A 27,588-nucleotide genomic window follows, 5' to 3' on the forward strand; every position below is an offset into this window, starting at 1 on the left:
AATTTTAGAGTATTGGGAGAGAAAGTATATACCAAAATGTCTGAATTAGAGTTACCGAAAACTATTAGTTACATTTCAGTAAATTATCCACATTTAAAAATTGAACTAGATAAATATAACAATCATAAATTCATTAAATTAATCCACCTGAAAACTTTGAAATATTGGTGAAATTTAGTTATGTAGTTTACAGATTATGTTCTAATGGTATCATAAACTTTAGGCGATATTTAGCACACAAAATTTGGGTTTCAGCTGTCTATAATATTGCTAAATGCATAGAATAGTTTGGCAGCATTTAATATAAACTTTACTTGGTATTTACCCCAGGAAACTTAACTTGTTCCCATTTACAGAAATTATTATGTCATAGTAAACATCTGTATAAAATCTTGAAAATGTAATTGATATTTAATTTACATAAATTTCTGTCAAAAAATTATCCTGATAATCTGATAAGGAATAAAAATATCGTGTTAATTTCATCTTAATTTCCATTCATTATTTCTGATGAATATAAATAATGACAATTGCCATGAATAATGATAATACAGAAGCAAGAATTTGAGAATATTTAGGAAACATCTTGCTCTGCGTCCAGCACTGTCTCTAAAATATACCAGCTGGTTTAGGAGAGTATTTCTATGTCACCAGTCCATTAAAAGAAGAAATTAAAAAGAAGGTAATACTCACCTGAAATTGAATTTTAAGATGGACTTTACATCCACTATTTAAGTTGAAATTTCTGAACTTCCTCAAAGGTAAGCACAACTAAAGTAGAAACTCGATTGTTAAACGTTCTGCCTCAAATGATATTTTTCAAACATCTGGAAACATTCCTTTGCCTCCCTTCTGAAACCATAAGAACTACACACTGCTGAAGCTTGATGAAGAAATTTTATTTCAATGACTGTGGAACAGATACTCTCCATGTTGGAACTATGTCGATGCAGGGCTTTTCCAGTTCATAGAATGTCCTGGGCTGTTCGTGGCTAAGAGGTGGGTTGTTTTGTTTTATTTTGTTTTTGTAAGGCTTATGGACCCCTTCTCCACTTAGCACACCTATCTTAGCTCTAGGAATCAATCCTGTTAGCAAACAGCTTCCATACAGCTTCATAGTCACTTTACCTACTGTCACAAACTCAGGTGGCCTCAGTACAGTCAAGACTCAAATGAATCCTTTGTCCTTATTAATATATACGTATTCTGTTTCTAAGTTAAACCAGAATGGTAACTTCACTGGGGACTGGATTCATGCTAGAGTAATTTCTACATCCTTCTGTTGTTCTATCTCAACCCACAGATGGGGATGAAAGAAAACATAGTCTGTATGTATCAGATGTGTGCATGTTATAGCATCAGGCAATTATGAAAACGAAAGGAATACGCATAGCCTGTGACTTCAGTACTCACACACTTAGCCACTGTGCCATCCAGCCTCTTTATAATGAAAAAATTCAACACCTATTTTAAATACCCACTAAGGAACATTTTTCTTTGAACTATGATCAGAAGAAAATGGAATTTTCTAAATAAGGGATCCACTACAAGAACGATATAAAAAAAAATATTCCATAAAACTATAGTGTAGTTCTTCAAAACCTGGCATGTGAATTTTAGAAAGAAAATATGCAATGTTTATAATAAAATATATAATTTGGTTTTAATGGTAAACATTAGTATGCACATGCTTATATGTTTCTGAGCTATAAATCAAACTCACGGAGGGAGATTTTCTTAATGCGAACCTACAAGTAAAGCCACGTCCCTCAGAAAACATGCAGACTATACAGCTGTGCAGCTGAATAGCACATTATATGGCCATGTCCAGTTATCATGAAAATTGGCCAGAATTCCTGCAGGCTAATCCAGTATGGTTTTGATAACTAAAATATAAAACACATCATAATTCACATTGTCATAATGTAGACTTAACCAAAACTCAGCAGTTTTGAAATCACTAATTTATGTAATGATCATTCCATCAAAGTTGAGTACCATGGTAATAATTTATTAAATTATTCACAGAATTTCTGAAACTGTCTCAAAAATATATGGGGCCAAGTTCTATGAAATTCACTAAAGTCGACAACAACAACAAAAAATAGGAATGCGCATAAAAGGAGTGTTGTTTATTCTCTAAACCTTGCATACCTTACAAAACCAGAAGCTCCATCAAATTTCTTTAATCACATGATGACAAAACGTCAGAATTGGAAAGGAAAAAATTATATCTAGTCAGGAACATAATTAAGAAAAACAACGAAGGCTTTTAAGGTTATTGTATTAGTCTGATGATCATCCACAAAAAGAAGCTCACATCAAAATGCAATCTTCTAGGTCATATTTTCTTCTGACAATTCTCTGTACATTTTCCAACCCTCTAGCACAGTCTGTGCACCTGCAATGCACAGCAGCTTGGACACGATGCTGTCCCAGCGCCTCTGCCATTAACCTTGTCACACAATAAAATTCTGTTTACTTTTCAGCCTCCTAAATTATACCATAAGAACCTTAAGGACAAAAATCTATCTATCTTATTTTCTCTTTATTGCTAACACCTAGTATAGACTGTTGTTCTTTAAGTATTTGTTGAATTATACTAAATCCAACACAGTAACTTTTAAGCACAAGGGAAATCTGTTTCACTTTGTTTCCTATATTATACATTTACACACTAAGGGAATGTGAGTGTATATGTATAAGTAAATTATACATACACATTAATATGCAATGGGTATATATAATTTATATATAATTATATATAACTGCATATATGTCATTATATACAAATTTTATATATATATATTAAACTGTTCTGTCATTAAACTCTCAAGTTTTCATTCTTGAATTGTGTGGTTTAGAATGGAGACATTATTCCAAATTATTGATAAATATTTTGGTATTGTGTATGGTCAGACATAAGAGTTCAGGATTTAAATCCCAGCCAGATGTAAAGTCAAAGAGTATTTGAAAGAACTCCCCCTTTCTAACTCAGCCTTTCCAGAAATCCTACTGCAATATACAAGAGGCCTTCCAAGAGGCTTGGAAAGGCGCTACACCTATAGTCACTATAATGATTAGGGGGAGAAAGATGATAAAAAAAAAAAAGGAAACTGAATAGAAAGGCAAGCATGTAGGCTCTCTCATTAAAAATAAAAACTGAGATACAGAGTCAAATGAGCCATAGTTTGAATAAAGTAATGAGACGGACTCATGATGGCCAGCTCTTGTGTTTGCCCGCTTTCAATTTTGAAGGATGTGGAATAGAATGATTTAAGATTTCTTACTGGGTTGTGTTTTCTGGAATTCTGGAAAGTAATCTGTACTCTTACAGTGTGTTCATGCTGTGTAAGGCTGTTTGATATAACTGATGAGAATCTGTACCGAGCGTCTTCCAAAATCACTTCCCTTGGCTTGTAGCCCAAACAAAATGCAGTCACAAGTATTTAACTAAAAAAGATTAATTGTCCAGGTGATTGCATGGTCTTTCTCAGTGGCGTCTTCACTGTGATCCTCTTTCCTTTGTTCTCACACTGTACTACCATACGACCAAGTTGAAGCCTCCTGCTCTGCAGCAGAAAGTCTTGCCCATTAGGGCTTCAAAGTGCAGCCCATCACCCTTAACACGCAGCTCTCCGAATTCACTGAACCGAAGCAAAGGCCAGGGCCATCCTCCCATGGTCAAAGCAGCGGTTTCCCTTCCATATCTAACAGTGCCTTGCTGGAAAACAGGGAACAAGGAAAGGCAAGCCTGACCCTGTCAGCAAATAATAGAAGGTGGAAAGAATGTAAGAGATAGGCATATTGTATTATGATAATTTATACTTGAGAATAAAATTTAGTTTTCTCTTTCAATTATTCTCCATCTGCCCCTGTGAAACAGAAATCCTTCTTTGGTAGCATAAGGCCACTTACTAGCATCCCACAAACATGATTAATAGATTCCAGTCTTCTGAAGGAATACTTTGTAACAAAGCTACACATACACACACACACACACATTATGATTTAATGTGGACAAAAACTTGTAATTTTTAACAATTTTAAACACAATTTTATTCAAATAAAAACAGCCACCAAGAGCTGTTGTTTACAGTTGAAGAGGTGTTCTTATTTAAAAGATAAAGCCAGTAGAGAAAACATCCGAGTCCTTAATTATAGGTTTTTTACACACTGCTGATCATGCTCACATTGGATTGCTAACTTTCTGGCAGAATAAGGAAAGTGGCAGATTAAGAAAACCAGTTTTATCAGTTCTTTGTCTGGATTCTCCTCTGTCTCTTGAGAGAGTTCCTTGGATGATCCAAGTAAAAATGTTTTTACTGATTCATTTTTATTTTCCTGTGTGAGGGAAAAGATTGACACAGATAAAATATGAATAACAGCTACTAAAATATTAATTATTTAAGCCATTACTGTGGCAATCACTTATTCTGATTTTCTGGAACATTCTTGATTATAAACATCTGTTCTGTGGTTCCCAGAAAGACAGTCCTAATATTTTACAATGTACATCCCAACTTTGGATTCTGAACAAATGGTCATAAAATCTCCTGCTTCCCAATAGTACTATGAAAACTTTCTGCAGCACATTCTCCAAAACAGTAAAGGTAACTTTTTCAGTGAATAAGTCGTTTGGGCACATATGTTCTCATGCCCTTTAAAAAGAGATTTTAAATAACTTAAAGGGTACTGTCAGAAGAAAAGATTTCTGACAGTAGTTTTGTGATATGTTGGATCTTCTTCCTGAGAAAGTTTGGGTTATTAAGTGGTATTTGCGTGGCATCCCATCAAAGGGAGCTCAGTTGTTGCAGAAAGAGAGTCTGGGTAATTCATTTGCCCACCTGGATCTCACAAGGCAGTGCCGAATCGATGCTCCAAGCACCAAAGCCATGACAATGCTGGAGCACAGGAGTGAAGTCAGAAGGCTTTCTCAGTCATTGCACAGTCATCAAACAGAGACTGACTGTCTGGCTGAAGTAGCCACATGCTTCATTTCCCTGAAGGCCTACTGGTGCCCAGCTTCAGAGGAACTCGGTGTGTCACCAAGGTGATCTCTGATTAGGAACAGTCAACCATGCAAACCCTGAGAACGGCAGGGAAACAAGGGACTGTCATCTACATGCTGATGGTATAAGGATTACCACACGCCCTATCTCAGCACCCACTCAGAGTGTCCTCCCTGTGACCTCCAGTTGCCCAGAGAGGACCCACCTGGAAAGTCATTAGATGACTAAGACCCCGATCCTTAAGCTTAATCTGTGCTGGAGTAATAACATTTTTTTCTTTAAAAACAAAAAGTGTGCGTGTGTATGTAAGCATATGGCTATCTCACTAAGTGTCCTTGCCCAGATTCTACTTCTTCATAAAATGGCAAATTCATTCTAAGGATATGATTTTAAACCTTTTCTGTTACTGAGTAATAATCATGACTGGTCCACAGACCCAGGCACTATACATAACTAAATACTGGTGCACAGGAAAGAGTGGAAAATACTCATATCTGGTTACACACTTCAAACTGGCTTATCTAATTTTATTTTGCTTATTTTATTTGTATTTGTCTACCTAAATCACCGGACTTGTCGTCTTCTCCCCGTCCACACAAAAGCAGGAAGAGTAAAAAGAGTCTTTCTGTTTGCTGTGGCGTACATTAGTACATGAAAACCGGATGGAATAAAACGAGCGTGTGGTGAAGTCAGTGAGCTTAGAGGCGCGTATCTGATCAGACCTTTAACCTCACTGTTTCCTCTCCTTCTCTGAGTATTTATTTTAACTCTGAATTTTCGTCTGTGGCCTTCAGTGCCAGAAATATTCTTACATGTTCAGATAAGACACTTTCATCCACTTCCAAAAATGTTGAGGGTGAGGGTCAGATCTGAATTCCTGCTTATCCTGAGGCAAATGTCTCCAACTGGACCAGCACTTGGGATGTTTGGGATGTCTTGACTGACGTCTCTGCAGCTGATGGGGCTGTTTGCGGTCTCTTTTTTTTTTTTTTTCTCTCTCCGCCATCCCCCTCTTCTGAATTTACACCAGCAGAGACAATAAATCGCTTCCTAGATTCTTCCCATTCCCTCCAAAGCTAAGCTGAGGACAGAAGGCCCCCGTCGATTTTTTCAGCTTGACCCTACCTGTGTTTGGCTCTGGCCACTCGACCATGTCAGCATTCCAGGACCATGAGAGAAGGCCACGTTTGAACCCAACAGGAAGCAGAGGAAGCCAGGCGTTGACATCACCTGACAGATGTGTTTCTCAAGTGGGAAATGTTATTCAGGGCTTTTTCATGGAAATCATTGACAGAGAAAAGGAATAAAGAAAAGAGGGAGAGGAGAGAGAATGTCAGTGCCATGATGGGCATGTTCTGCACCCCATAAAAAAAAGAATTAAAATGACGCAACCTCACCTCCCTCTGTCTCCACTCCCCCCCCGCCCCCTCATCCTTTTCGTCTGGAAGTAAACGTTGCTGAAACACTATAGCTACCGGCAGAGTAGCAACACAGAATAACATGGTAGCAACACATAAAACTGTCCGTCTTCAAGGAAAATGGATGGTGAGGTTGAGGGGGGAAATGAACTAAATCAATTTGAACAAGCATGTTAAGGACTGTGAAAGGGCAGAGTTTAGTGCTGCTAGGCTGGAAAACATTTGTCTCTGTCTTCTTGTATTTCCACAGCACTGGGCAGAATCCACCCACAGGCTTCTCACTTGGCTCCAGTCTGACTCTGTGTCTGATTAATGGCAGCTGGAGGTGTCCAGTAATTTCCTCACCTAATAATAAACTGCAACCCAAAATGGAGGTTCCTCTCAAGCCCACAGTTAACATACCTGCACTTACAACCAGGAGGTAGCCAATTACCCTGCCTCTGTGCCCGCTACCTAGGGAATACATGCTCCAGCAGGGCCAAGGCTGTTTTGTGTACTGGGGACCCAATTCCTGCCTACACCAGACAGACTGTTCTTGTTACACAAAGAACACATATCAAGTTCAATCAGAGATGGAAACAAAAAATCAAAATGCTTAGAAAAATCTTCCAGCAGCACCACCAAATACATGTTAAAAGTAATCTCAAAACTGTGGGAGAAAAAAAGGTCAGAGGATGGACCTGGTCTTAAGCCTTTTTGGAACTTAAATTTTAAATTGTCGTTACTGAAATGCCAGCTTGTAATTGCAAAGCCTGAAGCCTAAACAATCAGTCTCATTCCCTGCTACCTCAGCAACCAGTAAAGCTGTGTTTGCCCAGTACTTCTGCCTCTCAGATGCCTTCAGCAATGAGAAATGGTCCATGGCACGCACCATACGGTGATTATGTGGCTTAACTCTGCCATATTCATTAAGTGGTTAGCCTCAACATTTGTATTTATAGTAATTAACACAATTAATTAAGCTGAAGAATAATACACATTATATACTGAGATGAAAATACAGAATCCTATGTGTGTGCGGGGTTGTGTGTGTGTCTGTGTGCACAAATACGTTAGTACACACGGGTAGTGGGCGTGTGGCGTAGTGGAGACTACACGGGCCTGCATTCAGATTTCATTTCTGCTGCTTTATTGCATGATCTCATGAAATTATTTTAACTCCTGTGAACTTCTGCTTCTTCACTTGTAAAATGAAAATAATAATATTTATCAGTAATAAATGTATGTAAAGTACCTAGTTCAACATCTGGCACATAGTAGGTAACCTATAATTGGTTTCACATGTTAGAGGTGACGTCTAAAAAAATTTTAATAGGTGTAAAATATACATGATGTGAAATTTATCATCTTAACCATTTTTCAGTGTACGGTTAGATGTCATTAAACATATTCATATTGTTGTCCTACCATTACCACCATCCATGTACAGAGCTCTTCTCCTCTTGCAAAACTGAAAGGCTGTATCCATTAAACAATAACTCGTCCTCCCTGCCTCCCTCCCTCCCCGACAGCCATTCTACTTCCTATCACTGAATGTGACTGTTCTAGGTTCCTCGTATAAGTGGGCTTATGCAGGATTTTTCCTTTTGTGACTGGCTTATTTCACTTAGCATAATGTCCTCAAGATTCATCCTTATTTTAGCAAGTGTCTGAGTTTCCTTCCTTTTCAAAGCTGAAAAATAATTCCATTGAATTCACATATCACATTTTGTTTATCCATTCATCTGTCAATAGACATGTGAGTCGTTTCTACCTTTTGGCCATTGCGAATAATGCTGCTATGAACAATGGTGTAAAAATATTTCTTTGAGTCCCTACATTCAATTATTTTAGGTATATACCCAAGAGTGGAATTGCTGGATCATATAAAATTATTTTATATGGTTAAATAATTTCATATTAAAATTAATAATCTTCCCATTCCTTTGCTTAGGACCAAAGAGGAAAGCAGTTTTTCTGATCCTTTATTGCCAGAAATAGAGAAATAAAGATGCTTCCTGACCCTTTAATGCCAGCAATAGAGAAAATTGTTTTTTCTCACTTTTAGGGGAAATCAGAATAATCCATTGGGGATGACATAGCACAAGGGATAGGCAGAACTAACTGGCCAGGGCATTACAGAGACACACAGAATCTGTGAGGCTGAAAACCCTATTTAACTCATCTTTCTTCTATATTTTCAAGGAAATCATACAAGGCTTGTAGCCTGATACGCCTCCTGTCCCTATTCAAAGCCCAGGCTGCCACACAGAACGTATTTATTACTATTCCCATATGTAAAAGCCGTGATTCTGGTGGTCTTTAGGCGTGGGGAAGATCTCAATGACAGGCGTCTCTACTCACCAGCAAGATGATAAGGAGACATCATGGAGGGCAGACCTACCCATGTGAAAAAAAAATTACAGTGTCACAAGTATTCTTAAATAAAGAAGAGTATGTATCATTGAATTGCTGTAACATTTTATGTTACAATGAAAAGTATGTTGTAAAGAAGTATAGTACCATCACATTCTGGCTGAGGCCAACCTGGAAACTGACAGTGAGAATGGGTAGATCAGATGTGTGTGGGCGAGGAGCCTGGCACTAAGATGATGAAGGAGAAGAGACAAGAATAAAGGGATGATGAAAAGATCAGACAAAGAGGAACAGTAGCAGAACAAATCAAAGATATCAGGTCAAAAATGAAAACTTTGCAATGTGAGTGCTGGCCCTCTGTCAGGAGATCCTAAACTGGGGTTGGCCAAGCAAAGGGAGGACAGACAAGGGACAGAACCAAGTTTGTGGCAGAATGTTTCACGGAATCACACATTGCTGGGGTCTCGGTAGAGACTTAGAACAAACAGGAATTCACTTGATGAATTAATGGCATGTGCTAGCACACGCCCTTGCTAACGGTGCTATTTTGTATGACTAAGCGTGTGCCTGTACCCATCGGGGCAGTGTAGGACTGTCTCTAAGCTACATTCAGCTAACTAGATTTGCACATGCCATGGAAGGGGAGAAAGTGGGTGTGTGTCATTTTTAATAGAAAAATGTTAAACCTTCTTAGCCAGCCCCTGAGCTCCCCAAACAGAGGAGACCTTTAGATAAGTGAGGACCTTCCAAGACTCTGGACCATGCAATGTGAACTCTCCACTGGGGATGACTCGGGTGCACTTTGACCAAAAGGGTGCAACTGGGTTGGGAGATTTAAATGTGTGCACGCCAGGGTTCAAGTGCATTCTGATGCAGTCCCCCAGCTTTGTAATGGGGTCTTAGTTTTCCAAGTATCACCCATTGAGCTGTTTCCCTGGTTAGCCTCCTTGGATGTCCTGCTCACAGTCAGTAGCTCCCTACCCAGATCAATACTAACACCTCCCTCATCATTCTTAAAATGAATCCTTACCTTCAATCTGAGTCTCTCGTAGGCAAACTAGTGCTATTTTTTCCTGTTTCCATTCTACTTCTCCCTTTTAATCATCATAAATCAACATATTATTTTCAAAGGTGTAAGGCCAATTCTGCACCCCCCACCACACACACACACACACACACACACACACACACACACACACACACACACCTATCTTTATCAGAAAACCTGGAAGAAGTTTTTTATTTCTTTGTTTTTCTTTTTAAGTGGAAATCTTATATTGCTGTTTACGAAATAAGATTAGGAAGCAGCCCAATGAAAGAGAGAGAAAATCCCCCAAAGACTAGCAGTGATACCAGGAGGGCATCCAAACTGGGCTCCAAAACTGGGCCTGCCGTGGGCCAGTCATAGATTTAGAGGGTATACTTCCTCTTCTGTTCTACTTGGCCTCAAAGTTGCTGTTCCTTCAAGCAAAAGAAAAAAAGGAATAAATCTACAGAGAAAAACACACCTCAGGAGAATGAAAGGGTGAGGAAAACACGTGGAAACCTCTAAGCTTCACTGGCAAGCAAGTCTAGAAACATCAGCTTTGTGAAAACTGGAAAGAAAGTTTGAAGACTTGAGCTGCTGGAGAGAAGTGAGTGAGTCCTTGGCATGTGCGTCCTCAGTGGGGTGAGCCTCGGCTAGACACACCCAGGGGGCTGCCTCCTAGTGGCTCTCTGATTATTACCTGGCATGCTGCAGCGGCCACCAACAGCCCCTTGGCTGCTTCCCACCAAACTCCCTTGTCATCACCGTCTCCAACTCCCCACAGCAGTCCCTCCCCTTATCAAAACCTGACACTCCCATCCCATTCGTGTCGGCTCAGCTGCACCGGCTGCTGCCGAGTCAGGGTTCAGTGTCGTATCTGAATGTTCAGTGATTCACGAAATGTTTGTGGAGTACCTATTAGGTACCAGAGAGTGTGCTAAGTACTAGGGTGAGTAAGATAAATAACCACTCATAAAATAATAACAAAGGGAAAAGAATGGAGTTTAGAGACGTTACACAAACTGAACCACATCGATCCCAGTCAAGGCAGAAGGAGATGTCCTTTCAGGGTCTAGGCTTCGATGTGAGATCTGGAAAGTCAGAAGAGGTCTCCTTGCCACTGACTACAGAGCAGAGATTTAAAGAAAGGATAGGAGTGACCTAGATTTTGAGGGGAAGGGGATGGTAGATGGTGGGGATGAATGTAGGGTGAGAAGGGGCATTTTAGCAGAAAAGAATAATATACACAAAACCCTGCAGTGGAAGAAAGCATGACTTCTCCCGGGACACTGAAAAGAAGCCAGTGTGGCTGGAGGCCAGGGAGCAATCAAGGTGGTGACGAAGTAAGAATTTGAGGCTAGAGAGACCTGCAGCACACAGACAACTCAGAATTGTGTGGAGGATATGATGAGGGTTTTTTATTTTTCCCTTGATCTTGGTGGAAGGTCTTTGAAATGCCAGTTAAGGAATTAGGATGGATGAAGTACCTGTACAGACAGAGTCACCATGGGCTGGCATGATGGACAATGGGGATGTGTGCAACCTTAAAAAGTTAGTAAAGTGGATTGGAGATTAGTCACCTAAGGTCCAGAAAAATGACAACTTGAGCTCAGGGTCCTGTCCTACCACTTACCAGCACCTTGACCTTGAGAGAATTCGTGAACTTCTCTTAGTGTCAACTTAAGGCACCTACTGTTAATTGCAGCTGTGAGTATCAAATGAGGTCGTCCATTTGAGAGCAGTTTACAACCGCCAGTGGTGTAAAAGTGTAAAGCAGCAATGAGTGCTGGCAACGTTACAGCAATACTTGTTATGACAGTAACATTAAAACATGTATTAGATAGTTTTTGCTGTGGCAACAAGCAAGCCCCAAATCTCAGAGCTAACTCTGGCAGTTATTTCTCACTCATGTTAAATGAGGACTGCAGGCTGGCTGTGGCTCTGGTGCAGGCTGTGGGCTGATGGAGTCTGCTTCATTTGTTTTCTCAATCCAGAATCCAGGCTGGAGGAGCAGCACCCATCTCATACCTGCTTTTCTTGAGGGGAATGGGGTGGAGGGGCAGAAGTGAAAGAACTTCTCAGATTTGGCATATCCCTTGGCTTGAGCAAATCAGACGACCATGCTGCACATCAATGGGAAAAGAATGCGTTATCTTCTTTGAGGTAAGGAGAAAAGGAATATTAGGAACAATAGTACAATCTGCCATAAATATTTGTGTGTATGTGTGTTCAAAACTTTCTAAATCTAAGGAAAAAAAGAGTAGACGTTGCAGATTGTAGCTATTCTGATAATAGGAGAGGGGTGTGGCTAAGACAGGACATCTATGTGACTTTTTGTGAGACTCAACAAACAAAAACTTTTTAAAGTAAAATATATTTCAACTACTAGATGTGTTCTTCAACTTTTTTCTAAATTAAATAATGGGAGAAATTATTTAAACAAATAATTTTCATGCCCTATTTAACACATAAAATGAAAATAACCACCCCTAATTTGCCATTTTTGTGCATTGAATATGAATCTGAAAGATACATACAATATGCTTCCAAAAAATACACACAAACTGTGTAGCATGCCATCAGGCTTGCCAACTGCTAAGGAACTTGGTGCTATCAGAGCCACTGATGTGGTTGCACAGGCTGGTCACTGACCAAAGGCACCAATCAAGAGGAAAATAAGAGATGAGATCCAACCCACCCTTTGCTCACCAAGCCAGCTTCCCTGGTGCAAAGCTATGTCTACTCAGAGGAAGGGGCAACAGTTTCCAGCTTGCACAAATGAGTCATGTAGCCCCAGATGAAGCTTCAGAGGGTAAGCATCAACATCCTGGGTCTGGTTCATAATGTTGTGTGCAGTGATCATGCCAGTGAGAAAAACTGTCTGAACTACACATTAAAACCTCAGACTAATATAATTCACAAGAGACTGTATATAATCGATATTTTTTTTTTTTACTGGAGTAACATAGAGTAAAAAATAAAACTGCCAAAAAGACAGGATACTCAAATCTTCTGTAGTTTTTCTTTTTTAAGTAGCAAGTGCACAGAAGTCAAATTACAATCTGAAGATGATCCTAGAACTGGATAAAACGGAGGCAGTCATATATTTTCATGTTAATGGTAACAAGTATCTCTTTCGAGAAGTATGCTGCTCCATAGGTGGAAGCATTTCCCTCATGCTCTGTGCTCTCTCTGATTGATACAGCCAACCCACAGCCCCCGTATCTACCAGTTCTTTACTGACCAATCCCCTCCTGACAGACATCGCCTCTTCAGATCTATTAACATCATCTCAGAGCCTTTCCCTGAGTCATAAACCAACTAAATTTCTAAGTAGCAACAAGAATCCATGCATTTTAAAGCCCTTAGTACAATCCATCACAGATGTAGACTTTCTTCCCTGGGTCACTGAGATGATCTCCAATATCTGACTTAAACCTTAGGCTGCTACATTTATGAGGTTTCTCTCATACAGGAATTCTATAATATCTGTGGATACTTAATGTCCAGGTATTTTATGTATTGAATGTTTACAGCAGTTTTACTCATGGGATATCTCTGACTAATAATATCTTGTAACGTATAGTTGCAAAGTCTCCTAAATTTACCAGGACCAAAGGGTTTCCGTTTCTTAGTACATCTGATATAGCTATTTCAAAGGAAATTGCTCTGACACAGGAGCTTCTAGGTACCATTTTCCCCCTTGAGAAAATTCTGCATACATATTATTCTTTCTTCCATATCGAGTTGCATCTGAGTTTTGGGGTGGGGGGAGGTTGCTATATTTTTGTTTTTAAAGGAATTGGACTCTCTGAGAAAGCCACATGGAATTTTCCTTCAGAGACCTGTCTTGTCATTCCTAGGAACTATGTACTTGTAAATTTTGATATTTTAAGTCCTCAACCCTTCCCCTTAAAGTCACGCAGGGTCTACATCTAGAAGTCTACACAAAGTTTTCCTACCCTTGATACGGTTCAAGCCTTCATGGTCTAGATCTCTGGGATGGTCTTCATAAATGGTCCCATGTAACAATCTCTCAAACATCTGAAAGGCCTGGTCTTTCCAGCATAAAAGTTTTCCATCTTCTAAATGTGCTCTCTCTCCCATAACTATTATGTAGACCTATTATGTAGAAGTATTTGAGTTTCTCCACAGCTCTCCATTCCCCAGAGCACACATGTACACTAAAATCTGAGATAGTAAGACTGAGAACATCCTTAAAAGAAGAGAAGAGCTAAGAGACAAAATGATTAAAGCAAAAGACATCCTTGCAGATTGTTCTTCTACAACTGTGGGGTTTGATACAGCAGCCGCTTTTAGGATCCCTTTCTTTCTTTCTCTGCAGATTTAATCCCTTAAAAGAAACTCTTAATGGTACGTGGATGTGTTGTAGTAATGATAATACCTTTCTCTCTTTTCCTCAGGAAGGTACCACTTAAGGTATTATAAATTCCTGGCATCTATGTGATGGGTCTCTATGAAAGAAATAAGCCGTAAGAAAAACTAATAAGCTATTCCATTAAAGAAAATTACATATATATGACATTTATCAAGTGCTAAAATAAGCAATACATTTATTTTTACAGCAAAGGATAACAAGAGAAAGAAGAAAGAAAAACTGGAAGGCGAAAAAGGAAATAGGAGAGGCAAATGAGATACAGAACTGTATTTGCAAAATATTTTTCTCCTTTGCTTAATGAAACAGTAGGTTCAAACCTTGCCTTCCCCACCCCTCCTCCTGCTTGTCTTACAACTTTTTTGTTATTAAGAGTGACTCCTTTAACTAACAAAATTCCCACTCAGTAGCCACCTCTGGTACATGGCAAATACCTGACTCAGTGCTATTATACCTGTCCCCAAAAGCTCAAAGCAGGTTCAAATTTACATAAAAGCTATTTGCTAGACGTAGAGATGAAAAACATATTTAAGCAACATAGGTATTTTTTTTTATTTAAGTTGGCTCTTAGTGCTCGTTTTTAATAATGTTCATCACAGGAGCCATAAAACTAACAAATTTAGAACAATCCCACTCAATAAAAGAGAGTTGAATTTAGCACCTCAATGTTATTGCCTGAAAAATAACAATTTTTAATTAATAAATAAATTTCCAAACCATGTGTGACTGTGTGTAGTCACTCATTACGAGAGATCCAATTAACCTTCTGAGGCTTAGGGGCCAAATGACTTTACCAGAATATACAGTAAAAGCGTATTGCAAAAATTTCACTGATTCGTCTTACAGTCCTTTAAAATTTAGGCACAAGTTGATTTTCCAGACATTAGTGCAAATGTATATTCCATCTTTTCAGTGAAATTAGATCCTTTTTCCTGGTACACCTAACTCCATGACCAGTTCTAGACAGAGGTATAAAATGCCCATCTTAGGACACTGCAAAGTGAGATGGTGTATATTTTGCAGGGCAAGGTACTCAAAACAGTGGTAATCACACCGCCAAGACCAAAAAACCTCTGAGTTGGACTTTTAGGAAGAAGCCCCTTTCAGAGATGACTGTCTCCATTCTAAAGACATGGGTTGAAACATTTGTTTTATATAAAACTGCTTGTAAAATTGGTCTAATTAAACCTCAAGATTGTGTCTGCTGGAATGTAAGCTATCACACGTAGTGATATTCAAACACAAACACAACTTACAAAGTTTTCAGCTTGGGCAAATAGGAATTTTTTAAAATATGAATTAATACAGCAAACCCAGCAGCAAATGTTATTACAGTATGATTAAAGAAGAAACATTAATATAGTTCAATGGATACAGCACATATAATCTTCCAGGATCTGGCCCCTGCTAGCTCTGCAAACTCCACCCCCACCTCCCCTCCCAGCCCAGCTCCCACCACCCCCACCCCTCATGCTGTCACACGGTGCTCCAACCAAGCACACCTGTGTCACATGCAGCCTCCAAAATCTCCTTGATCCTGAAATTCGTATAAACTGATTTCTCCACCTCAAATCTCACCTCCCCACCCCCATTCTCCAAACTTATTCTCACAGTTCTTCCTTTGATTAATTCCTCCTTGTCCCCTCAAAATGTACACAGGCTCTAAAACTGCCAAAAATGGACATGGCATTAAAACAAACATCTTTTTTAGCCTCTTTGAGGCACTCTCATATCCTGCTTTACATTACAGGATTTGGCTTTGCACAGATCTCCGTTTGGGTAAATGAACAAATAAATGGTCTTGCCTGCTAGCAGAAAAATTCATTAAATTCCCAAGACCTCTTCTAGTACATTTCATTTCATACTAAATATTTCACCCTGAGTATCATATTGATATTCTAGTAGTCAAACTTACTATATTTTCACCATCTAGATTATGTTTCATTTCCAAAGAAGTGTCTAATTTCATGGCTTGTGGCACATTTGATTTGTTACTTAAGCAAACAATAATGAACAAGTCACCGTCTCCCTGCATCTTAAATTCATAGAGTAATGTTAACTGAAATTCCTAGAGAAACTAAACAAGAAACTATGTATAATAAATCCTCATGCTTTTGTTTTCAACAAGTAGCCAAACTTAAGAAAGTACTGACAACTGATAAGTGATGTAGAAAATAAAAAGATGAGTCATTTTTATTCTGGCTTTATCCTTATAATGATCATTATCAAACTGTAATTTCAATTATATTATTGCTCTTTTATGTTAGGTTTGCTAACAACAATCCTGCTCATAATTTTTTCCACTATAAAGATCACTTATATGTGGAATCTAAAAAAAAAAAAAGACACAAATTTATTTACAAAACATAAAGAAACTCATGGACATAGAAAACAAACTTATGGTTACCAGAAGGGAAGGGGGGCAGGGAGGGATAAACTGGGAGTCGGAATTGGCAGATACAAACTACTATGTACAGAATAGATAAATGGCAAGGTCCTACTGTATAGCACATGGGACTATATTCAATGGCTCATAGTAACCTGCAATGAAAAAGAGTATGAAAAAGAATGTGTTTGTGTCTGTGTATAAATATATAACTGAATCACTATGCTGTACACCAGAAACTAATACCACATTATAAATCAACTTTTTACTTCAATTTAAAAAATGGGGGGAAAAAAGATATTCAAAGATATTCAAAACCACACTTGGAAGTAGTGCGACAAGCCGTGTACCTTCAGTGTGAGAGAAGCAAGTACTGCTGTGTTGTAACCCGAGAAATAACAGACTCACTTCTCTTAAAACTTAAACACTGAAATAGTGGGCCTGGGTTCATGAAGTGGACCTCTTTAACAAAGTTTCTTCCCCTTTAAAGTTCTGACACCTCTAAGCGTGCCCTCATTCCTGAACACGATTCTTCTGCGCTGGGATCATCGGTTCCCATATTAAAAAACAAGAGAACAAAGCTGAAAAAGAAAAAGGAAAGGGCCGTTCCTCACTTCCAGGACCCAGGCTTATCTCAGCAGCCTCCTATTTTTAACCAGATTGCAAATGGTATCCCTGATCAAAGGCCCAGAGCCCTGGAGGAACTTGGGCAAACAGCACGCAGCAGAATGCTTCCTGATGATCTGTAAGCAGGAAAGGACTTTTGACATGAAAGACAGCTTACGCAGCACAAGAATAGCCACAAACCAGCTGTAAAATGCTTAACGTTGCCCTTGAACGAATGCAAATTGTTCCAAATAATTTTTCCTTTTTTCACAGCCTCTGGAAGCCCCGCTGGGGCATTTAAACAGCCACATGCTCAGTATACAAAAGCTTCTCCAAGTGGGAAAATACGGTGTACTAATGTGTTTAGAATAAGGGAACTGAGCACATCCACAGTTCACATTTGATGCCTCCTTTTCCTTTTGTTGGGGAATAAGTTCATTAATGACAGACTTGTTTTGGATACTAACTAAGCTTCCAATGTTTTGGCTTAGGAATACTTATTTAACCACTGAAGTGGTTGTTAATTTAAAAGGTAAATGTGTAACTGAGTCTTAACCTAGGACTGTTCATGCCACTGGAATGTATATTTACCTAAAGGTTAAGAAGTACAGTGCTTACTTTTCTTTTTGTTTTCTTTTAGACAAATATATATTATAGAAATGCAATGAATACTATGAGGTTTATATATCTTTTCCACTATAAGTCATGAGAATAGTATTATTATCTAATATTTCATATTTGCATAGTTACAAAACACTTATCTATATATGAATTCATTTACTTCACAAAAAGGCTCTCAAATACATTAATGTTCTTCCACATAATCCTTCAAATAAAGAGGTAAAACAAAATGATCCCTCTCAATAATGATGCCTGTCCTAATCAATTATGTTCATTCTTCATTTAAACTAACAGATTAAAAAGAAACCTCTTAATACTTCATTATTTTAAAATCACATTGTGTAGTTTAGAAAACTATATACCTACAGTTAAAAGATATGCTTTATTTTGCAAGAGAAAATTTACCTTCAAATAATTTGACAATTCACTAATAAAAGTTAGGCAGAAGGGTGTATTTAAAAAATCAAACAAACAATTAAAAAAAAAAAACCTTTAAAGTTACTTTGATAGATACAAATACACTGTACTTGACAGAGTGGGTGTGTTGCTTCAATATTAAATTTAAATAAAATATTTATGAATCAAAACATATAAATTATACTTTATAACTAAACAATAGACTATGCTATCAAATTCTTCTGTAAAGAACATCTTTCTGTAATAAATTATTGCCTTAACCTTATTTATTAAGTCTACATTTTCACATTTGTCTAAAAATAATAAAATCATTTGAGATGGTTACTTTGTGGTCTCAAGTAGAATAAATATCCCCACAAAACCATGTTCTGTATATATATATAGTATAACCAGGGAAGAAAAATATCCCTCTACTCAAATATCAAAAATCACTTTAAAAATTAATGTTTTAAAGCAAACATGCATGGAAAAGAGAACTTTTCTACAGTAATACGCAGCTTAAAAATATTTGTTTAGAAGCATTGTACTGGAGACTTCTGATAGGGTCAGTGATATTATATATTAAATTTCTAAGTGCTTTCTGTGAAAGTAGTCGTTATCAAAACTAGTTGCTTTTTCAAGCAGAGAAAAGTGGTACTTTTTAAAATAAGTACTTATTTCTTTAATGTCATGCAAACCTATAACATTTATTAGTAAGAGTATAGTATGCATTAAAATCTAATCCCCATTCCCCCCGAGATTTATTTCATATTATACTCTGTCTTTATTTTTATAATAATAAATATGGACGCAGTGAGTACACAAAGCCTTACTGTGCTTCGTTGGGGAACCAGCTAGACGACTAGCACAATTGCTGTGATTTTAAACCATGTTTTACTTAAGACTAATTTTTCATCAGTGTTAGAGGTTAATAACACTGTTATTTCCTCTATTACCTGGATTTAATAAAAGCAGTGGGGCATAACATTCTGTAAAGCCAGGCAATAAGAGGAAATAACACAAATGTTAACCTCTAACATAAATGTAACGGTAATTACTCCAGTCTAGTTTTAAAATTAATGCCTTTGGTAGTGTCCCAAGTGGCCGGAAAAAAAAAAAAAACCCCACCTCTCTCTCCTCAGAGTTCTAGCAACCCCAAGATCCAAGGTCAAGGGCAAATTATGCCATCAGTTTACATGCTTAACAACAGTTGTGCACCACATCAGCCTTTAATACAGGAGCACATTATATTAAGAGTAACACATTGTTATAAAATAATAAAACTGTAATTATAAATCAGCTAAACTGAAATTGCATATTGAAAATGTTATTTAACCCCAAAAAATGCTGCAATACAGAAAAGTTGATCCATCTTCTCATGTGTCAAAAATAAAATCAAGTTACACAATAAGGTAGGTAAATTTCCAAGTTAAATACGTAAGAAAGGGAAGCATGCAAAACGGTTTCATCTCTACCTAACCGGTACTTTTTAAAGGGGCACTTCAGTTTTATTACAAGTCAGCTTTGTCTTCCATAGCAGCAACTCGTGTCAGCAGCCTCTTGGCAAACTGTTGTTAGCAAGTTTGAGGTTAATTTCTATTAATTATCTCAGATCCTCAAGCCCTGCCATGTGTTCACTGAAAACCAAATTTCGGATTTCAGTTTTGCAATTCTGTGAGGCCTATCTACATTTTGTAGGTCCACCAAGGACAAGCATGCCAAGCTTCCATTTTTCCCACACCACCACTCATCACAGGCTTCAGCCGTCTATTATTCCCTGTCATCTTTTCATATTCAGTTTACAAAAGCAAAAATGTGCCTCCAAGCTGTTGATGACCCAAAGTTTGTTGGACTCCTTTCTTAATAAATTCCTTCTGTATGTGGATCTTGTCACTCATCTCTTGTATTCATCAAGGCATGGGCACTTGGTGGCACCCCAAAATGTTTACTGACTGATACACTGACTGATATGCAATAGTGGAAACAAGAGGGGAAGATCTTTGTTCCAGCTGAACTAGACAAGCCCTACTACATCGTGTAGCAGAAACCTAATTCCTGATCCACTTCTTGTCTCATAGACTGTGACTGTCAAAGTGTGAGCATGAATTTATCTTGTCCTCGGATAACTGGCAGGTAGGGTGAGGACTACCATGATAACTAATTCTTTTAAAGAAAATTCTGATCAGCATGGCAAATATAATTATGATGACAATGTCATTTAAAAAGTACCTATCAGCTTCATCTTTGGAGAACTTGAAATCTTAATCACCCTATAAACTACTGGGAGGGAAAAACTTCAAACAGGCTTACAGGAAGTTTCAGAAAGGGAAATGGAAAATGTGACTGATGAGAAGGATCTTCAGTGGCCCAGAGCCATGAACAAGGTCACTCAAATAGACAGAAGGCCCTCCTCAGGTGTGGTCCCTTTGTTGTGTATTTACACTGGCTCCTGTGTTGAGAGGAGGCCTCCACGGTCCTGAAAACTGCCAAAAACCCCTGGCTGAGCGCCGCAATAAACACGGTCTGTGATGATAACCTCTGGTGCACTCCACATGTACCCGGATCGTCTGCGACCTTCACTCCCCTCTGCAGCAAGTCAGAATAACATTTGCAGTCCATCGACTTGGGGACACGGGGAGCAATGAGAGCAGCACAAAGGGCGAGTGGTGAAGAGAAGCAGAGGGACACAGCTCATTGTTTGCAAAGAGTGGGCCAGGCTCACAGCCAGCCAGACCGCTCACCAGCTCTACTATCAGCTGATGAGTTAACCTCTCACAGTCTCCTCACTCATAAAATTAGAATCAAAACTGCAACTACCTCAAAGTCAATAAAATGACCTACATAAAGCAGTGATTACTATCCAGTAATTATAATCCTGCATGGAAGGCTCACTAAAACCATCAGGAAATCAAAATTGCAGTAGCAAATGCTGCTATACAAAGTTGCACATTTATCTTTTATTATCCAAACCAAGAATTCTAGAATAAGTTACCTGATTTAGAAAAGTCCAGAAGAGCACGTGCTTACATTATAACATCTCAATACTACCCACTCTTAAAAAAGAAGTTGTATCTGATACTGCTCCCACTAAGAAAATGCCCCTCACCTAATGAACTGCCAATAACTACACGTTTGAAGAAGGAACAAGGATTAACAAATTGTAGTTTCCTCTTAAAAATTTTTCTTGGATGGAAAGAAAGTAAAATTTTCTTTTTTTATTACAAATATTCAACTCTGTATGTATATTTGACAATATAATGAAACTTATCAAAATAAACAAAGACAAATAAAACATGGTCTCAATGCCTGCAGAGTTCAGAGGCTAATGAAAGAAAAATCACATGCATAAATAATTATAATACTAACCTATGCTATAACAAAGGTGTTTCAAAGCTTCTGGAGTACAGAGTCGAAAGGATAAGTAGGGATTCATAGTAAAACTGAAATATTTCCTGGACCTAGAAAGATGACTTGGGCCAGAGGAAAAAACAAATTTTCTGAATGTCCTGAATGGATATCCTTTTGTATGCTGACTCTAGGAAGCTAACCAAATACATGGCTGACTGTTCCCACAACAAGAATTACCCAAATGATGGTAAAAAATTGCCCCACACATTCCACCATTACCGTGACTGAGTATCCAGAAGGAATTTCCAAGGGAAAGATTAATGCTTGCTACCTTCACACAGTTTAAAAACTATTTAGAGCAAGAGCCATTCCTTATTCAGCTTTGTATTCTTTGGCACGTAAAACAAAAATTGTTGTCGGCCACTTAAAGGGCTGGTCTCTCGGTCAGAAACCAGAATTCCCTTAGCTTTGTGGCATGTGCTCTGAATCCAGAAGTTAATCCCCACCAGTCAGAACTACCTCTCACCTTTGGGGAACAAATCCTTGTTTTAGGAAGACTTCCCTGGGGATCAAGTTATCCCATCAACAACTAGCGACTTTCTTATGAATAAAATAGTCCTTACGTTTGTTGGTCCCTCATTCTTGTAAAGCTTGTTAATTCTGAGAAACTCAGGACTTTCCCCCAAATTAACATCCATTTTCTTAAGGCTCTAAGAAGATATGGTGATGGTTGATGCCATTATGTTATTTAAATTCCGTTAAATGCCAAATCCATTGTTTTATATAAACACATTAATTTTTATCACTCAAGCTACAGAAATCAAGAGGCATTGCTCTATTTTAAGATGTTATAGTGGGCAAGAGACAATATCAAATGAGGTGGCCCATAATCAGGATGCGATTGCCTGGAAAGACGTCTAACTAAAACAGTATAAGAGATAATCTTTGAGAAATTAATCATTGATGGACTTTGTGCTATGTATTTCAGCTTAAGAGCCTGTCTAATCCTAGGAAACTTCTAGTTCAGGAAGATTAAAGTCATTCTAGGTCTCACTGTTTTAAGCATTTGGCTGCAGTCTTAGAAATCTGCTCGAGGACCTCTGTCCTAAAGCTGTTCATTTCTCTGAACGGGATGGACAGGATTTTGCAGTCTGGAACAGTCTGCAATCAGAGCCCAGTCTTTCCTAGTTGACTGCTTAGCAACCAACTAGGACCCAAAGGATATGGACTAAAGGCACTTAGAGTTTCCTAATTAAGGCTGCTAATAACAGAAGCTTTCTATATACAAAGCTTAAAAAGAGGAAGAGGCAACTGGAGATGATTTAAAGATAAAGCAGGACATTTCAATGACTCACCCATTACCAAAAGTTGTATTAACTCTAGACAGAGGCTTTGGCAAATACTAACCTCCTGACCTAAAAAAAAAAAAAAATTTAGCTATATGAGCTTAAAATCAATTACTGTACGGGAACAATTTAGCTATATATAACTATTATGCACAAGCAGCATTTGTGGATCAATAATTTACTAGAAAGAATTAGAGAGGATATTTGCCCTACGGGCTTAGAATTTAAAAGTTAAAAAGCAAAATAGGTACTTTTAAGGATTCAGAGTGGTTGAATGATTCATATTTGTTTTGTGTATGGAACAGAGATGATATTTTCATTTCCTATTTTCAATTCATTTGAAAAGCTAAATGCTTTGTAGTGGTGCAAGGACCACTGTAAATACATCCAGTCAACAAGGCCATAGAAAGACACAGCCACCACTGGTATAGCGTCCTCTAAAGTGAAATTTGAAAATAATAGAAAATTAATTCTGATCAGTATTGCTAATAGAACAATAGCAGCTCATCCTGACGCCACTGTCCTAGGTTTTCCCGTCTCCCCCAGCCAGCAGATGAGTCAGCCCAGAGCAGGCATCCAGCTGAGGCAACTCTGGAAATAGAAGAACTCATAGCTACAAAATACCATTGTGAGACCTTAAATCTATATTATTCTTTAACTTTAAAAAACAAAAAGAAAGAAAACGGAAACAAAAGTTTCCCTGTTAGTAGTTTCCCGTAATCGCCTTAGTAACACTGAGACAAAGGGGATCTCAGTTATGTTACAGATGAGGAATAAAAGTCTCCACGAAATTCCAAGACCTAATAAATAGAAACCTTAGAACTAAAACGGATGTCCTTCAACCTGAAGCCAAAAAAAATCTTCCTGCTCTACAAACCACATGCCATCTTGTTCATATTCCTAAGTTCGTGGGCAACTGACTTGATTTGCTTTCTCTTTGCAGATGTTTCATGGAATTCCTCTGTTATTTAAAACAAATGTATTAAAACCTTGGTTAAAGCCAGATAGAGGAAACCTGAAAGCTATTCTGCATCTGTTTTTGTTACACATGGTAACCAAGGAGACAAAAACACCCACAGGCCCCACTTCTGCTACTGCTAGTAGTTGAGTGTCAGTGTTTTATGGCCTTGACGGCCATATTTGATTTTTTTAAGAGACAGAAAATAAACAAAAACTCTATGTACCGTTTCCTCTGTTTGCAAGAACTGTGACCTTTGACTCTTATAAATCTATTCAAAGCCAAAGTCTGGAGATTGGGTGTTTCAGGAATGTTCAAGATATAGCTTGAGATTTATAGAACTGCAAACTTTTCTTGGCTTTTCTTGGCCCGTTTTATTTGATAAAACTTAACTGGTAAACAAAGTGGCTGCACATCCTCTACAAAACGTCCATTAGGTTATCTTGCTTTATACCAAACTAGAGTTTGTTTGCACAAAGAATTAATGAGAGGGGTTACTGAAGGACTTTAGTCTCTTCTTTTCTTCCACTTGGACAGACTGTTTGCAATACCAGCACTAATGAATACAAATAAAAGTAACTGACATTCTAATGTATAACTCACTTTCAGGGAGTCTAGCTCCACTGTTAAAACAGAAAAAGATGTTTCTTTTAAAAAGTCCTGTGAGGAGTTTGATGTTAAGACAGTTGAAATTTCTATCAGAGTGTATAAAGTCCATGGTGTTCACTAGCACTGAGCTAGATCTCAGGGTCTTGAATAACGCAATTTCCTTAAGAGTGTTTCAGCCTTCCTATTTGGAATGCGGCCCTATAATTAACGCTGTATGTTGTATCTTCCATAATGAACGTATCATTGGTGTTTAAATTAGCTGGAATTAACATAATACATTTCTGTGTCTAGAAACATTTCAAGTTCAAAAAGCCTCAACATCTAATACTTCAAAATACATTTTAAGAATTTATCATTAGACCAGAACACTGAAGCAGTGTTGCTTGCTTGGCATAGACAGTGGCAGCGCTGACCTTTCTGGCTGCAACTGTTTCCTGAAAACAGAGGTAAAATATCTTACTCCCATCTCTGGGTGTCATCCTAAAACCTCACTTGACAGCTAGCCACTCTGGCCCATCCCTGATGGCAAAAGATTTCTGACTCCCCTACCTTATCAGAGCAGCAGTTTCCAATTCATCGTGCTTGCATTCCAGAGGGTCACAAGATGGACCTTTTATATTCATTTTTAATTTAAAAAATAGGAAAGCAACTAAGTTTACTAATATTTAATATACAGATTGAAACTGGCTCCATCATTAAGCCTTTGGGTCAGAGGGACTTAGGGATTATATTATAGTAAATTTCATGATGGTATTATATTGAGTAGAAAAATATTTATCACTGTTTGTACTAAAATGGGGATTGACATGAAAATCTTAAGTATCATAAAGAGACTGGTCATCTCACAGTAAAGTTTTTTAAAAGTTGGAGAATCTGAAGATTAGTTACATGTTTTCCTCTTACTAAAAAAAAAAAGGTTCCAAATTTTTGAACTTTTCTATAATTAAAAATGCCTGCTTAGCAGTATTTAAACACACACACACACACCCTTAATATGTCCCAGTGTAAAAGCACTTTTAATAAGAAGTGAGAAAATGATTGTTTTGGAAAATAATTCCTGCTATCAAGACAAAATTTTGAAAACAGATATTTGGCAATGTTTTCATCATTATGCAACTTTGTTACTGAAAACAATTTGTGTGTCAATTATAAAATGATCATCTGCACGCTTTGAAAATTAAATGTTGTACATTTTATAGAAATACATGATATGTGTTAATTCGCATTAATGTTTTATTTAGTGTTTGCATCTATGCTTATAAAAGGATTGGCCCATATTGCACTCCTTCCTCTCCATCTCTCTCTGACTTTCGTGAGTTGGAAAACTTCCCTATTCCTCAGTTTTTGAAAGTGTGCCCCAAATAGATGTTCTCTCTCCTATGAAGATTTAGTAAAACCTGTACTAAAAAAGTGTCTGGTTTTGTGGGTAGGTTCTTGACTGCCAGTTAAGTGACAATGGTTTTAGATTAATTTGTTTTTTAAAATTTCTTTTCTGTCAATTTTGGTAATATACAGTGTTCTGGAAAATTGGCCAGTTCACCCAAGTATTTACATAAAATTTTTAATATTTTAATATTTCCATTCTGCATATACTCATCTTCCTTTTTTTATTCATAATATTTATATCACCTTTTTGAAAATCAGTTTTGTCAGAGGAATTTCTTTCTAAAGAAACAGATTTTAGGGCTTTGTTTCTTTGATTTATATTTAATTCATATTTTTGTTCTGGCTTCTTTATGTCCTGAGTTTATATCCTGAGTTTGTTTCCTGAGTGTACTGTGCTTTTCTCTTTCTACCTTTTGGTGCTGAATGCATGGAAAGAACGTTAATTTTCCACGTGTCTTCTACACTGTTACATGAATTTAAGATAAAACTCCCTACAAACAATTTAATAACTGCCTTCCACAAATTTTAACATGTAGTGTTTCACTGATGCTTAGTTCTACCGTTCGTTTTTATTTCTTCATATTGTCATGGTTTAAAGCATGGTAACGGAAGTCAGGTTGTCTGGGCTTTCCATCTTAGCTCCATCCTTCACTAGATCTGTGCTTTCATTTCCTCATCAGCAAAATAAGAACAGCATAGAACCCACCTAAGGGTGTCATGAAGTTTATAGCATGCACGTGTCACAGCACATGACCCACTGAACACTCTGCTGAAACTGGCTGCCACCTTCATCATCATCTAAACATCATCAGTATTAAATCCATTAAATATGTTAGAGAATATTGCTTTAAAATGCATAATATGTAAGTTATACCCATATGTTCAAAATATATCATTATATAATGTTATTGGCTATGGTCAGACAATATCATACTGATTCACTGACATTGGTTGTGATTGACTTTGTAGGGTCAATCTGTATGTAAGCTTTGTGTGTGCTTGAAAAGTGATCTCTCTACTCTGTAGTTGTTGGGGGAGGGATTTTGTAAATACACATTAGACCAACTGTGTTAATTTTATTATTCAATGTGTCTGTATATGTATTAAACTTCTATGCTTGACACCAGTACTTCACAGAGTTGTGTTAAAATCTTCTATGTGGATTTGTTAATTTCATCTCAACTTCAAATTATTTCAGTTTTGGCCCCTGTGTTTGAGGATGTGTTGTTAGTTACTCACAAGTTGAAACTGCTACATATTCTTGGGAAATAGCAGCTTCCTCATTAAAAATAATCCTCTTTAGTAATGTATTTTGGGTCTCAGTTCTACTAATACAGTATTTCCCTAATATACTTTTCCATGTGTTTACTTTCAGCCTTTCTATGTCATTGTTGTGCTCTACTTCTTACAAAGAAGTACATAAATCAAAGATTAAAATTAAAATCTCTGTTTAACTGATCATACGTTTAATCAGTTTACATCTATTGAGATGATTTATCCACTTGGATCCTCTCTACCATTTTGTGTTGTGTCATTTTTGTTTGTATTTTCTCTTCTCCTTTCCTGACATCTAATGAATTGATTGAATTATTTTTACTCTCTTTACAATATTGTTAAGTTCTTTTTGTGGAGATGCTTATGTTTTATTTTGTTTTTAAATTTTAGACATATGATTTTAATTATCTGCTAGACCATTCACATGGAAATATGTGGTAACCGAATGG

At 37.6% G+C, this 27,588-nt stretch overlaps 1 long non-coding RNA gene across 1 annotated transcript in view; it reads right to left on the reverse strand.

Annotated features, from left to right (window-relative positions):
• Positions 1-4,034: 4,034 nt before the first annotated feature.
• LOC116157296 (uncharacterized) overlaps positions 4,035-27,588 on the reverse strand; it is a 271,730-nt gene continuing 248,176 nt past the window's right edge. The window contains exons 5-7 of the long non-coding RNA XR_004141330.2: positions 6,138-6,282; positions 4,848-5,089; positions 4,035-4,344 (exon numbers count right to left, since the gene is read on the reverse strand). This is a non-coding gene — a long non-coding RNA (uncharacterized LOC116157296). The remainder of the gene's footprint in view (positions 4,345-4,847; positions 5,090-6,137; positions 6,283-27,588) is intronic.

This window comes from Camelus dromedarius, chromosome 1 (assembly GCF_036321535.1).
Source record: "Camelus dromedarius isolate mCamDro1 chromosome 1, mCamDro1.pat, whole genome shotgun sequence".
NCBI classification, from domain to species: domain Eukaryota; kingdom Metazoa; phylum Chordata; class Mammalia; order Artiodactyla; family Camelidae; genus Camelus; species Camelus dromedarius.